We start from the raw sequence: 15,759 nt of genomic DNA on the forward strand, positions 1-15,759 counted from the left end.
CTTCGTGTCTTGACCCTAACTGGAGACAAAGATATCCGTATCAGATGGTTGGCGTAGACGCAGTTGACGGAGGCTGGCGGTGGCGCGGAGCGGCTGAAGGACGGGACGCCGTCTTGTGCGGTGTGTTTCGTCAGCCGCGGCACGCCCGGCTGGCCAAGTTGTAGAGTGCAGGCACGCCCGTTCTACGTGCGACTAGAGCCCCAAGGCTGCACGGGAGCTTCATTATGAGTCACGGTCGCATAATCACGTTTTTATCGTGTAAAAACGTGATCGTACGCCTGCCGCTTCTCCACATTCATCGCAGTACGCACGTTTTGGACATGTCGCGAGTAACGCGACTTGGAGGTAGGTGGACAGCAGCAGCAGCAACGCACATGGGTTATCTCAGTGCCTTTGGACAAGTACCTGGAATGCAGGCGCTCGCTGCGAGGTGAAAGACATTTTAACAACACTACTTGCCTCGGACTGAAATCGGAAAAGAAGAGACGAGGTCAGCTGGAAAGCGTTGTGAGGTGTGTGTCCTTCTCATCAAAAGAACCATCTAACAACCCTACCACAACAAAGGTCAAAAATTAATTATGACTGTAGTGTTGCTCACGCTGCTAAATATTGCATTTTCGGGCAATAACGAAGCTATATTATGTGGTAGGTGTCATTAGAGCACAGTTAATAAAGTCATTTCTTGAAATAATGGATAAACTAGGCACTCATTTTTTCGTGTTTCCCACGCTTGTCTCGTTGTGAACTCTCATGGCTCAATCGTCGAAAATCTAGATAGTGATGATTCCAAGCTCGGATGCAAAGAGGCCTAGGTGTTATTTTGCGATATTCAAAAGTTTTATAGATGTGATTCATAAACCATTCTTGAAGATTAAACTTTTGCAAGTTAGAGTTAGTACAATGGTGATGTAAAAAAAGTAATCAGCACTCCAGAGAGAGAGAGAGAGAGAGAGAGAGAGAGAGAGAGAGAGAGAGAGAGAGAGAGAGAGAGAGGGGGGGGGGGGGAGGGGAGGAGTGGGCAGCACTTCGTACTGGTTGGATCAATAATCGAGAAAGCGTCACGAGATGCTAATCCAACTGCAGTAAGAGAAAATACAGGATTGGAACAGTGCAGGACGGTATGGTTTATTTTTCAAATTCCGAGAGCGTACGTTCCTAGTGGAAACCACCTATACGTAGAACACAATGAAGGCAAAAAGCAAAGAGATTCGAAATCATACGGAGTTTTACCAACAATCGTTCTTTACGAGCCCTAGATTTATTGTGTTTGGTAGGGAGGACGCTGCATCTTGAAGTACTGTCTGAATCAAGTTGCATAAATTTTCAGTCAGAGCTTGCTAAGGTTTGAAAGTGATACAAAGATTGTTAACTTGCTTTAAATGTTCAGAAATGTAAAAATATGCACTTCACAGGTCTAAAACAGATAGTATCCTATGACTGCAGGGTCAACGAATCGCAACTGGAATTGGTCATAGAAATATCTGGGAGCAGCTTTTTATAGGGATATGTGATGGAACGAGCAAAGCAGGTTGTAAAAGTCAGTTAAATGATAGTATAGTAGGAAAGCGCTTTCAGTCTAAGGCAAGAAAAAAACGTTGCTTGCAAATCATTCGTGCGGCCTCTTGTCAATATTGTTTACGTGTGTGGGACCCGTAGGAAATTGGATTAACAGGGGATACTGAAAGTATACATAGAAGGGCAGCACGAATGGTCACAGGTTTGTTTGACCCATGAGAGCGAGTGACAGAGATGATGGTGATGAACCTTAAGTGGCTGACACTTGTGCATAGAATGCGTCTGTACAGAGACAGCCTACTGACAAAGTTTCAACAACCAGCTTTAAATGATGAATCTAGGGATATACTAAAACTCCGTAGCTCTCGCACCCATATGGATCGTGTGGATTAGATTAATTTCAGCGAGCAGAGACACATTTTAATAGTCGTTCATCCCGCGTTGCACACGTCCGTGGGAAGAGACTAACCGAGGGAACTTACGGTCTCGGAAATTCAATTTGGGATCAGACTTCGTGGGTTGGTAGTATACCTCAGGTATGTCCATCCAAAGTTATAAAACCGCACTAGCCACAAGATTCTGAGAAAAACGCCTCTGAATTTTAGCACACTACTGATATACCGATCAATCTACACGCTATGGCAGCGCAGCGAAATGGCTAAGGTTCTAGTGGACTCACCTGCCAAGCCGGCGACCCAGGTTCGCTACTGCCGGCGGTTAGCTTTTTATATTGTTTTTTACTTGTTTTAAAAAGTCACAACTTTTACATATACTTAATAAATAAAATATCTTCAACATCTGCGGTACTAGCGACAGGACTATGTTCTGACATTCTCAACCGCTGTTTAAAGTCTTATGTGGGAAAAGAACAGTTTCTATTAATTATTGGCTCTTGTGGAGGACAAACAAGGCATGAATTATATGACAAAATCTTTTGAGATGACGAGAAGTTACCGATATGTACAATGAAAATGATTCCTCCCAAAACCCAATCCTCTTGTTTAACGTCGTGAAGTTTATTTTCATAGACAGATAAAATTCTAAAAGCATATACAAAATTGCGCTTATCTGATTGAAAATAATAGAGAAATAAATTCCCGTGAAGTCTGTATGACAATACAATCAAAGGGGCATCATCAACTGTCATCGCCAAGTTCTAATAAAATGATCCTGTAAAGCTGGTACGCTGAGAGGCTTTTTGACGAAACAGAAGTTGTTATGAATGTTAGCGGGGTATGTTTCCAACAAATTTTAGAAAAAGGTTGTTCGTGTAAGCAAACATCCTTCACGAACTGAGCATAGTGTCGAAATATTTTTTGGTTTCAACGTTTTTATGATAATTAACATTCTGCTGGTTGTATGAAAATACAAATATACAAAAACTGTGGTGAAAACAGTTCTATATAAATAAAACCCTATCCGAAATAGTTTTACTGTGCTACCTTCATTAAAATGCATTTGAAATTATTCAGATTTTTAAAAAGAAATTGTTTTTGTTGTTGTGGTATTCAGTCCTGAGACTGGTTTGATGCAGCTCTCCATGCTACTCTATCCTGTGCAAGCTTCTTCGTCTCCCAGTACGTACTGCAGCCTACATCCTTCTGAATCTGCTTAGTGTATTTATCTCTTGGTCTCCCTCTACGATTTTTATCCTCCACGCTCCCCTCGAACATCAAATTGGTAATGGCTTGATGCCTCAGAACATGTCATACCAACCGATCCCTTTTTGTAGTCAAGTTGTGGCTCAAACTCCTCCCCAATCCTATTCAATACCTCCTCATTAGTTACATGATCTACCCATCTAATCTGTAGCACCACATTTCGAAAGCTTCTATTCTCTTCTGGTCCAAACTATTTATCGTCCATGTTTCACTTCCATACATAGCTACACTCTATACAAATACTTTCAGAAACGACTTCCTGACACTTAAATCTATATTCGTTGTTAACAAATTTCTCTTCTTTAGAAACGCTTTCCTTGAAATTGGCAGTCTACATTTTATATTCTCTCTAATTCGACCAGCTTCTGTTATTTTGCTCCCCAAATAGCTAAACTCCTTTACTACTTTAAGTGTCTCATTTCCTAATCTAACTCCCTCAGCATCGCCGACCTAATTCGACTACATTCCATTATCCTCGTTTTGCTTTTGTTGATGTTCATCTTATATCCTCCTTACAAGACACTGTTAATTCCGTTCATCTGCTCTTCCAGGACCTTTCCTATCTCTGACAGAATTACAATGTCATCGGCGAAACTCAAAGTTTTTATTTCTTCTCCATGGATTTTAATTCCTACATCGAGTTTTTCTTTTGTTTCCCTTATTGCTTGGTCAATATACAGATTGCTTAACATCGGGGATACGCCACAACCCTGTCTCACTCCCTTCCCAACCACTGCTTCCCTTTAACGCCCCTCGACTCTTATAACTGCCATCTGGTTTCCGTACAAATTGTGAATAGCCTTTCGCTCCCTGTATTGTACCCCTGCCACCTTCAGAATTTGAAAGAGAATATTCTAGTCAACACTGTCAAAAGCTTTCTCTAAGTCTACAAATTCTAGAAATGTAGGTTTGCCTTTCCTTAATCTTTCTTCTAATATAAGTCGTAGGGGCAGTATTGCCTCACGTGTTCCAATATTTTTACGGAATCCAAACTGATCTTCCCCGAGGTCGGCTTGTACCAGTTTTTCCATTCATCTGTAAAGAATTCGTGTTAGTTTTTTTTTAGCTGTGACTTATTAAACTGATAGTTCGGTAATTTGTACACTCGTCAACATCTGCTTTCTTTGGGATTGGAATTATTATATTATTGTTGAAGTCTGAGGGTATTTCGCCTGTCTCATACATCTTGCTCGCCAGTTTTGTCAGGACTGGCTCTCCCAACGCTGTCAGTAGTTCAACTGGAACGTTGTCTACTCCCGGGGCCTTGTTTCGACTCAGGTCTTTGAGCGCTCTGTCAAACTCTTCACGCAGTATCGCATCTCCCATTTCATCCTCATCTACATCCTCTTGCATTTCCATAATATTGTCCTCAAGTACATCGCCCTTGTTTATACCCGAAAGTTGTTATAATTTTTAAAAGAGTTAAAAAAAAGTTTAGCCGAAGGTAGGATCGAACCTGTACCGCCCGCGTGGCGAGAGCGCGCTACGGGCACAGCCATTTCAATAGCGTGTAAAATGACCAGTATATGGGCTAAGCGTAAAAATTTAGAGCCCTTTTTCTCGGAATCTTCTGTCTAATGCACTTTACAACTTCTGTGGCCGGACACCCTGAGGTATACTACTAATCTGCGAGGTACAATACGAGTACACTCTGCATGCAGAGCATGCGGCAAGCAGAGTAGAGGTAGATGTAGAGTAGGAAAGAGAGAGGGCGAAGCGAGATCGGCCGCGTGTCGTGAGGAAGCTTGCGGAGTATCGACGTAGACGTAGTGTGTGAACGCTGGACTTGGCGCGTGTCGTCTGAACGTGTGGCAGGGGATACCAGCGGCGTGACGGAGGGTCCGGCTGACGGCACAGCAGGCCAGGGCAGCCAGGCCGGCGATGCGGCGTCAGCAGGCGGCGCTCGGCGCTCGGCGCTGCCACGTGAGACGGGTGAGTCAGGGCGGCGCGCACTGACCCAGCTCACCGCCCACACTGCTCGCAGCCCACGTACACACCGCACGTCTCGCCTCTACACGCCCTTTTTTCAGTGCGTCACACTCATAAGCCCTTCACTGAGCACTGATTGCCGGTAGGTAACGAACTGGGACGTATAAATGCAAATATGTGAACAATAGATACAGGAGTGAAATTAAAACTCAAGGTGAGAGGGTATCAATGATACCATTCGCTAATGACATTCCTATGATGAGTGAAACTAAAGACGAATTACAAGATCTGCTGAATTCAATGGACAGACTACTGTGTCAAAAAAAAAAAAAAAAAAAAAAAAAAAAAAAAAAAAAAAAAAAAAAATGGCTGTGAGCACTATGGGACTTAACATCAATGGTCATCAGTCCCCTAGAACTTAGAACTACTTAAACCTAAGTAACCTAAGGACAGCACACAGCACCCAGTCATGACGAGGCAGAGAAAATCCCTGGCCCCGCCGGGAATCGAACCCGGGAACGCGGGCGCGGGAAGCGAGAACGCTACCGCACGACCACGAGCTGCGGACACTACTGAGTCGAATGGTTCAAATGGCTCTGCGCACTATGGGACTTAACTTCCGAGGTCATCAGTCCCATAGAACTTAGTACTACTTAAACCTGACTAACCTAAGGACATCACACACATCCATGCCCGAGGCAGGATTCTAACCTGCTACCGTAGCGGTCGCGCGGTTCCAGACTGTAGCGCCTAAAACCGCTCGGCCATCCCGGCCGGCTTACTGAGTCGAGATTGAGAGTAAATCGAAGAAACACGAAAGTAATGAGAAGTAGCAGAAAGGAGAACAGCGAGAAACTTAACATCAGGATTGATGGTCACGAAGTAGATGAAGCTAAGGAATTCTGCTACCTTGGCATCAAAATAATCAATGACGGACGGAGCAAGGAGGAGATCAAAAGCAGACTAGCACTGGCAAAAAGGGCATTCCTGTCCAGGAGAAGTCTACTAGTATAGACCTTAACTTGAGGAAGAAATTTCTGAGAATATACGTCTGGAGCAAAGCACTGTATGGTAGTGAAACATGGACTGTGGATAAACTGGAACAAATGAGAATCGAAACATTTGAAATGTGGTGCTACAGACGAATGTTGAAAATTAGGTTGACTGATAAGGTAAGGAATGAGTAGGTTCTCCGCAAATCAGAGAGGAAAGGAATATGTGGAAAACACTGACAAGGAGAAGGGTCAGGGTGATAGGACATCTGTTAAGACGTCAGGGACTGACTTCCATGGTACTGGAGGGAGCTGTAGAGGAAGCTGTAGAGGAAGACAGAGATTGGAATACATCCAGCACGTAATTGAACACGTAGGTTGCAAGTGTTGCTCTGAGATGAAGAGGTTGACACAGGAGAGGAATTGTGGCGGGCCGCATCAAACCAGTCAAATGACTGATGACTCAAAGAAAACGTAGTTGTACGAACAGCCACAACCCAAAATGATCAAAGTCCCAGCACGCAACAAAACATCACTTCTGCTGAAGTCTCTTCAGTTTCCCAGCCGCGTAGAACCATTGTCTAGAAGCAAAGTGTAGACACGTTTTCTCCTCGCCATCTTCATCTGAACTTCGACTGCAGATGATTGGCAGGAGACTTATCGAGACTTTGATTCGAAAGTACGCTCTCGCTCTTTAATAACGCGGAAAGAAATTATCTTAACAACATAGTCTCGCAAGAAGAGCTATTACGAGAAATGGGATGTTAATTTTTAGCATTGTTAACGCCTCTAATGTAGATACTACTCATAACGACAATATAACAGAAAAAATTGCGTCAGGATCTTTATAGCTTTTCAATGAATTTTTCCATTAAACAATTCCAGCTAGTGATTCGTTGAAGTCATTACACTTTGCTCCTCAAATAACCATTACACACTATTTCACTATGGAACAAGGTGGTTAACTAGACACAAGCAATAACGTCACACCGAACTGCCTTCTAAACTCACATACCGAAGGAAAAAATTAACTGTTTCCTTCTAGAAGCAAGAACACGTCTGAGGAAACATTATTTTCGCAGCATTAGTTTTAAGCCCACATATTGAATTTACCCCCCAACAAAATCGACATGGTTAGTCACCGCATTCTCATTCCTGAGGCGCAGTAATTAAACCCTGTCCGGCTGTCCTCATTTACGTATTATAGGGCTCCGCTGAAATTTGTACGTATTTTCGGCACGGACGATTCCAGTTCCACTGTGCTCGCACTCTCATGACCGGAGTCCGATCAAATACCTCTTTTTACAGACCCCTCCCCCCTAGCTCTCCCTGTCCTCAAACGTACAACTCGCATCAAGTGGCAGTCTATGTGATATTCAGGTTCGACAGGTATTTCATAACAAAAACTAATTTCATGTATTCAATTACTCCTAAAATTAACGTTAATCGTAGCTTTTAAGGAACCGTATAGTCGGCTTTCTTCTTCGCTATGCCACGAATGCAATGGCAAACAAACTAACATCAAAGAAAAAAAAAAGAGTCAAGCAGAAGACATGATCGTCTGTCAAGGTAACTTTGTACAAGTACACATGGGAAGCTAAGTGAATGTCTAGAGTTTCAGTTATCTATGACACACACAAACTGGGCACCAGAGTGCATTAATGTTGTCATATTCGTTGTTGTTTTCAGGTTTCGTACGGTATACCAGGTGAGTCAGATATGCACACGGAGATGCCGAGTACTGCTGTCACACAGCGTTATCAGAACATGGCTGACTTCGTAAGGGATCTCACTGTGGATCTCCATTTAGCATGCTCGTCGACTTGTGCAATAACCAGATTTTTGGGGGATTCGTATGTGAGAACAGCCCGATCTTGGATTACAAGGGAGAGTGAGGTCAGGAAAACTCGTCCTCAAGTTTCCGGTCCACGTCGACTAACCATCAAAGTGGAGTATCGCCGTAGGGTGCACTATGCGCAACCTGATCCACTTCACTTCTCCGGCTAACAACCAATAACATGTAATGGACTTCGTGCAACATCTCGCGTCATCGCTCACCATTGGTCGCAGACTAGCAGCGGATGGACCAGGGAATTACCGGGCCATGCGTAGGCTACCGTTAACACCGCTGCACATACTGCTGCTTTTGCAGTGATGCCGTGACCGTAAGGCACTGTTGATGATTGACGTCACATTCTGTTCAGCAATGAATTGCGGTTCTGCGCTTCTCCGGATGAGCACTGTCGGCGAGTGATCTGGGGAAAGACTCGATTCTTCCCTTATGTTGGCGGCCGGTGTGGCCAGGCGGTTCTAGGCGCTGCAGTCTAGAACCGCGCGACCACTACGGTCGCAGGTTCGAATCCTGCCTCGGGCATGGATGTGTGTTATGTCCTTAGGTTAGTTAGGTTTAAGTAGTTCTAAGTTCTAGGTGATTGATCACCTGAGATGTTAAGTCCCATAGTACTCAGAGCCATTTGAACCATTTTTTCCCTTATATTGGAGAGGCGCAGCGATGATATTGCTGCTGTTATGGAGTGGGGTGCCACTGGTATAACTTCAGGTCATGGCCGGTAGTGGATGAGGAAAAACTGACGGCCCAACGCTACATCACGGAGATCCTGGGACGGTATTGTTGTGCTATTTTTCAATAGGATAATGTTCGTCCACACTCGTCAAGTGGGCCTGTGAACTGTATGCGTGATGTTGAAGCACAACCTTCGCTAAGAAAGATCCCTACAACTGTCTCCGAGAGAACATGTGTGGGACCGCCTCGGACGTCATTTCCGTCCCAGTGCCAGTATCAAAGACCAGTTACGACAGTTGTTCGCCAGCTTGCCCGGGTACAGGATACAAAGACTTCATGGTATTCCTCCCAACCATATTACTGTACAGATCCAGGCCAAAGAGGTGCAGCATCCTACTGCCAAATTCTTTTTAAATTTGACACGATTTTGCAGTCACTCTCTCAACCCATGAGGCTTCTTTTTCTCGAGCCCTTTGGGTCCTTCACTTTTTTGTTCAGGTAGTGTATAATTTCTAATGCTTTTGTGATTGTCATCGCAAGAAAATAAAAGATAAACTGTCACTTGTTCACCAATTGTAGTATATGATACCATATTGCGTTTCTCCTAATGAAAGAGAGCCACCGTACGCTGCACGAGGTAAACGGTCATTCACGGTGTTACGTATTTCCTCGCGTGGCAAGGTAGCCGTGAACTGGCTGAGAAGCACAGTATGCGTGTTCGAGCAACGGCGTCTCGGCCGTAACCTCTGCCTTGTGTTAGGACACGCAGTGCCGCAGTCCGCAGTCTGCCCGCGTTCACAGTCGGCCGTCCGTTGCGCATCCCATCCCTCCCCCCACCTCCCGCACCCGGCGCTCACCGCTCTCCCTCCGCCCCCGCACAGCTCACCGTTGACGCGGCGCAAAATTTACTGCGTCCTCCGCGGCCACGGGCTCGGTCCCGGTCCCGGTCTGGTCCCGCGCCACCCTTTTGCAGGCTGTCGCTTCGCGTCGCCCGGACGGCCTGCGCAGGACGTGTTTATGGCCGGCCGCGACACGCCTCACTACCTTCTCTCCTCGCGCTGTGTTCAGGCAAAAACAGACGCCAGCTGCCACACTCGTCAAGCTACAGACAACGCCCCCAATCTGCTCTCGCTTCTGCCGCGTCGTGTAGGAGGAACTTTACTGCTGAGGGTGCGTAACCTTAGACTTTGTTGAACTTGATACTTTCGCCTCCGTATCACTCACTGTCACATCACCTCGGTCGAGGTCACTAACTGGCATGACTCTTGCACTGTTGTCTCGAAACGTCATTGCCTTGCATTAAGAGAACTAGCGATTCTGCCCGACTTCGCACAGGTAGCATTGTCTACGGCCAGACGACTTGAATGGCGTATTGCATTTTGTTTGGAGGTCACGAAAAAAATTTACAGACCTACGTTGAGTGAGTGAGTGTCATCTCTTTCATATAACTAACACCATGTAAGCACAGCAGTCCAGGAAAAATATCTGGTGGCGTCAAACTTATATGTTTATATTGACTTCGCGTTTCGATTGACATATGATGGCAATAATGGGAGAACATCGTAATGTATGTAGTATGTTTACAACCAATGCATATACTGTAAGCAGCTCGTGTGTGTGTGTGTGTGTGTGTGTGTGTGTGTGTGTGTGTGTGTGTGTGTGTGTGTGTGTGTTTCAGTATGAATCGAAGGCTAGCTGGCGTGACACAAGTAAAAGATTAAAAAACGCGCATGATCTACATGTTTAGAATGTGTTACGGCAATTCTCATTGAGACTCAATGCCGTAATTTCCTGTCGCGACCTCTTCATGGCAGACTTCATCGCCGTGCACGCACAGAATTGTGTCCACATGTACGTTTGATTCAAGGAAAGCAAAAGCTGAAAGGTGAGTCATCTGCTCCGCTGCTGAAGTATTTTTCCGGGAAATGTTTTTTCTGGAAGCATTTTCAATACAACACCATGTGTTTTGGATTCGCGTGTTTTTTCCCTAGGCAATTTTTCTCAAACGATTGCAGAGTAACTTTTGGTTAAAAACATTTGATTACTTCAAATTTTGAGTCTTACACCACAGCTTGATGATGAGGTGGTTGTCTTTTCTTTACCTATCGTATTTATGAAGATACTTAAAAATCAAATAACTCCCTGCCCGTTGCTCGAAGAATTTGCCATGAATTGTGGATACCAATTGCGACTGGTAATCTAAGTGAAGCAGAAATTGGCAATCAATTTGTCGTCATATTTCGAAATGCGTCCCTCAAACATCTGAAGAAATATATCAAAATCTTGAGAATTCATCTGGAAGGAATTCATTAATTCCATTCATGAAGATTGTTCCCACGTCTGTATGATCTTTACATAATCTAAATTTAATTTTTTTTTGCTATTTGAAGTTATTTTTCTAGTCTTTGTATTATTTGAAAGCGTCCAAACAAATAATATCTATCGTCCCACGAGACAAAGACTCGTGTTCGTATCTGCTATTATTGGGGCTGTTTGTGATATATTTTCTGTGCTCTTTTTTTCTGTTGCCATCTTTTTACTTAGCGAACATCACGTCGTGTTCGTTGGATGGTGTGTGGCTGCTTTTTACACAGAAAAACAAGGTGCTAAAGTTTTGTTTTTTTGTGTAAAAAGCAGCCAAACACCATCCAACGAACACGACATGATGTTCGCTAAGTAAAAAGATGGCAACAGAAAAAAAGAGCACAGAAAATGTCACAAACAGCGCCATTAATAGCTTAAAACATGCTTTAGCATACAATAAATAAGATTAAAAAAGCCCGACTGATGATGGTGATATTTGTCACCGAAACTAGTTTCGAATAATAAAGAAATAAACAAATAACACGGTGTTTTGCATCAAGGCGGACTCAATTTGTCATGTTACTGTTTTTCTATGCAAACACGGACCAAATGGAAGAGTTCCAAGATAATATTATTGGCTAAGATATGTTTCTCAAGAAACAGTCAGCGAAACAAGTGACACTGACCTTTTACACAAGACGAGAAGGAATTTACTGTTGATGATACGAGCGGAACATATTATGGCAAACGCTGATGAAGTTACAACTGTATTTCGCTCGAAGCGAAATCCGAAAAAAATATTTACGCGTTTATTAATTACTTTCACATTAGACTGGAAGTTTAAAATGAGTTTTCGCACGTGTGTCCGGCTGGGTTTACAGTTTTCGACTGGCAGCAGCGCTCCGCTGGTAATTTGTAGCCGACGATATGTAGGCTTATTCAACGCGGGATGTCGAAGAAAGCAATAACTGCACCAGTCGTGGCGTCGTAAAGGTGCAAGTTTTCTGGCGACAGGCGCGGCGTTTTAGTGCGCCGTTAAGCGGGCTGTGACTAATACAATAGGGGCGATGCGCGCCCAGGTCGGCGGCTGGTGGCTCGCTGTAACGCGGACCTGCTGGTTCCAGGAAGAGCGCGCAGCCCCACACCCTCTCTTGTGACACGGCACGCCGCGCAGCGCCGCCTCAGCTCGCTTAGCGTCGCCGGGCGGTAGCAGAGGCAGCCGTGGGTGGTCCATCGCCTCCTCCGGCTCGCACAACACACCGGGCGCGAGCACACGCACACCTCCCAGTATTTCTTATCCCGCGTCGCAGCTTAGTTCTCTCAATATCCTACCAGACACGGCTCGTCAGCTCTAAAACTGTCTCCCACCTATGTTTACATCGATTTCCCCGTCCTAAATGCCTCCATAAGAAGATTCCACTTCAACGCTGTTTGCGTCTGCATGGTGTGGAGGTCCTTAAAACAGAGTACTCGATATAAGTATTGCCGTTTAGCAATGTGTACTCGTAAGGAGACCGTACGAACTTCCTCTCCTCACCAATTACATTCATGTTTGAGGCCTGCGCGGGGTACAACCAGGACTTCAAAATATGCGAAAAGGAAGACCCGACTCGCAACACTTTTCGAGAACATCGAGGCTATAAGTTTTAGTCGGCCGGTGTGGCCGTGCGGTTCTAGGCGCTTCAGTTTGGAACCGCGTGACCGCTAAGGTCGCAGCTTCGAATCCTGCCTCGGGCATGGATGTGTGTGATGTCTTTAGGTTAGTTAGGTTTAAGTAGTTCTAAGTTCTAGGGGACTGATGACCTTAGATGTTAAGTCCCATAGTGCTCAGAGCCATTTGAACCATTTTTGTAAGTTTTAGATGTGCTTGTAAATCTTGTATGGCCGCCATTAACCAAGGAATCCGCACCAAATGGCTCTGAGCACTATGGGACTCAACTGCTGTGGTTATTAGTCCCCTAGAACTTAGAACTACTTAAACCTAACTAACCTAAGGACGTCACACACATCCATGCCCGAGGCAGGATTCGAACCTGCGACCGTAGCAGTCGCACGGTTCCGGACTGCTCGCCTAGAACCGCGAGACCACCGCGGCCGGCAAGAGTCCGCACCAGAGCGGGATCTAATCTGAGTACTGGTTTTCTTTATTCTCCCCTTCTTCCAACAACAGGTTTATTATGTGTGTGCAAAGTATCAATATTTAATGATGTATTTTATTTTCTTAATCTTTGTCTTGTAAAAACGAGGAAAAGTTTTTTTCCTAAAGATAATGGATATAAAAACAGGATCCACAAAAACTTTCAATCACAGAATGAGATTTTCACTCTGCTGTGGAGTGTGCGCTGATATGAAACTTCCTGACAGATTAAAACTGTGTGCCGGACCGAGACTCGAACTCGGGACCTTTGCCTTTCTCCGGCAAATGCTCTACCAACATTTTTTTTTTAATCTCATTTTTTTTTCGTTCTCGTTCGTTGTATTTGCTCGGGGCGGACGTCGCAAGACACCTGTTTCAGTTCGTAGTTGATCCATTAACTCAGTTTTTTTATTACAGAGGGCAGCTAACTCTCTGACCGAACATGCTGAGTTACCGTGCCGGCAAACCAACTGAGCTACCCAAGCACGACTCACGATTCGTCCTCACAGCTTCAATTCCGATAGTAGGAGACGAGGTGCAGTCACTGAATTCTTGACAGCAGAAGGTGTCGCCCAAAGAAGATTCATCAGAGAATGAAAGCAGTTTATGGTAACTGTGTTTATTGGAGTACTGCGCTTAGCTGGGCGAGTAAGTTTAATAAAGATGTTGAGGAAGGAACATCTGACGTGCGTGACAAACAAAGAGTTGGACGTGACAGCAGCCACCGAGCAAAATGTTGACAGATTGACTCAGGACGATTGTCGTATCACTCAGAGAGAAACTGCAAGCACAGTCGGCATTTCACAAGAACGTGTGGCTCACATTATTGCTTTGCTTGGCTATCGGAAGATCTGTGTACGTTGGGTACCCCGAATGTTGACTCCTGGAATGAAAGCGCACAGACTTGAAATTTGCCAGGAACTCCTCTCGCGCTACGAGAATGGAGGTGACGCCTTTCTCCACTTAGTTGTGGCAGGAGACGAAACGTGAGTACACCATTACGACCCGGAGACGAAACGTCAATCTATGGAATATCGACACAAAGACTCGCCCCCCAGAAAAAAAAAAATTCAAGACGAAGCCCTCAGCTGGAAAAATCATGGTCACAGTGTTCTGGGACGCAGATGGTGTTATCCACGTTGACTTCCTTGATCGTGGAAAAACAATAAATTCAGAGCGCCATATCACAACGGTGCAAACTCTGAAACGAAGGGTCCGAAAGGAAAAGGGTGTTTTCCTGCAGCATGACTATGCCAAACCACACACTTCACGTGCCACCACAGCAGAACGTCAGAGACTGAATCTCACCCCAGTACGGCATCCTAAATACAGTCCAGATTTAGTACCGCCTGACTTCCATCTGTTCCCGATAATGAAAAACGATCTGAGGGGACATCATTATGCTTCTGGTGAAAACATTGAGAGAACTGTGAGACTGTGGTTGCGGAAACAAGTGTCGACTTCTTCCGTGACGGCTTCAGAATACTTATTCGTCGTTGGCGGGAAGGTGTCCAATTGGCTGATGATTATGTGGAAAATTGAATATTGGTAATTGAAGATCACATTCTAAGGATTATTTCTGCGTTTGATTTATTAAAATATTCCCATCCAAACCCAATTAACGAAGGTGGAGGCTTTACTTTTCATTCAACCCTCGTATATATCATGTTTGTAAAAACATCATTTTATGCCCAGGAAACTTAGGACAATACTCGAATACAATGTGCTTCCGTTGATCATTCTTAGGTAAATTATTTATTGTAGAGCTGCATCAGCATGAAGTCCCTCTCAGTTGGATCGTTTACGCACTTGTACTTTGGATGAAATATTTATTTCCGAGCAACTACGAAAGATGTCTCAAGAAACTCGTCACTCAAATCAAATCTGGTAAAATATTAATTTCTATTAGAAACTAAGTGTTTAATCCGACTGCTGATTGCTTTTGGGATTTGATCAATTGTCACAATTATTTCAGTGCATTGACCATTTTCCTTTTTTATACTATAATGATGAAAGTTTGCCACGGAGGCAGTAGGAAACAGGTAGCATACATTATTTTTCAGTTGATTTCACGTAAGAGATATCACGAGCAATAACACGACATTTATAAACTCTCTAAAGAATAGTGAAATCCATACATGATGCCCTGGCTTCAGAATCAGCACAGAAACGATTTTCGACCTACACAATGGAGCATAAAATACAAATAAATCTAATCTTCTTCTTCTTGTGATCGTAATCACATAAATATTTTCAAGCAATAAATAGCTTTGACACCCACCTTGTTCCATGAAACACGGAAAGATGCTGTATAAGATTGCGCTTCGACAAGAGAGACTGCAGTTAGATCTAATAATTCAGTGATATTTTCGTGATTAATTCCAGTTTGGAATTCGTCAACGTCGATTCCAAACGAAGAGTTTTACGTTTTTCAATACTGAAATAGTCATTCTTGTGTGTTTACCGATCACCTTTGGCTCAAAAAAAGGTTCTGAAATTTTTTTTCGTGTATCTGATGTTTCATGGTAAATACAATACGTCAATTTCGAGAACATTTTCAGTCTAAACACACGCTTCTCTTATAGTGATCATCCTCAGTGGTAATGATCATCAAAGCATTACTGTGTTTTATAAACTCAAGATTCTTTTCACTTATCCAGCGTAATTTTGTAGTTGCTTACATTGCTCTTACAAAGC

The 15,759-nt window shown here is 44.1% G+C and overlaps 1 protein-coding gene across 2 annotated transcripts in view; it reads right to left on the bottom strand.

Moving 5' to 3' along the window:
- The window catches only part of LOC126328425 (box A-binding factor-like), a 470,780-nt gene that overhangs the window by 60,866 nt on the left and 394,155 nt on the right, over positions 1-15,759 (bottom strand). The gene's annotated exons all lie outside the window — the stretch shown is intronic.

This window comes from Schistocerca gregaria, chromosome 2, assembly GCF_023897955.1.
Source record: "Schistocerca gregaria isolate iqSchGreg1 chromosome 2, iqSchGreg1.2, whole genome shotgun sequence".
Lineage (NCBI taxonomy): Eukaryota > Metazoa > Arthropoda > Insecta > Orthoptera > Acrididae > Schistocerca > Schistocerca gregaria.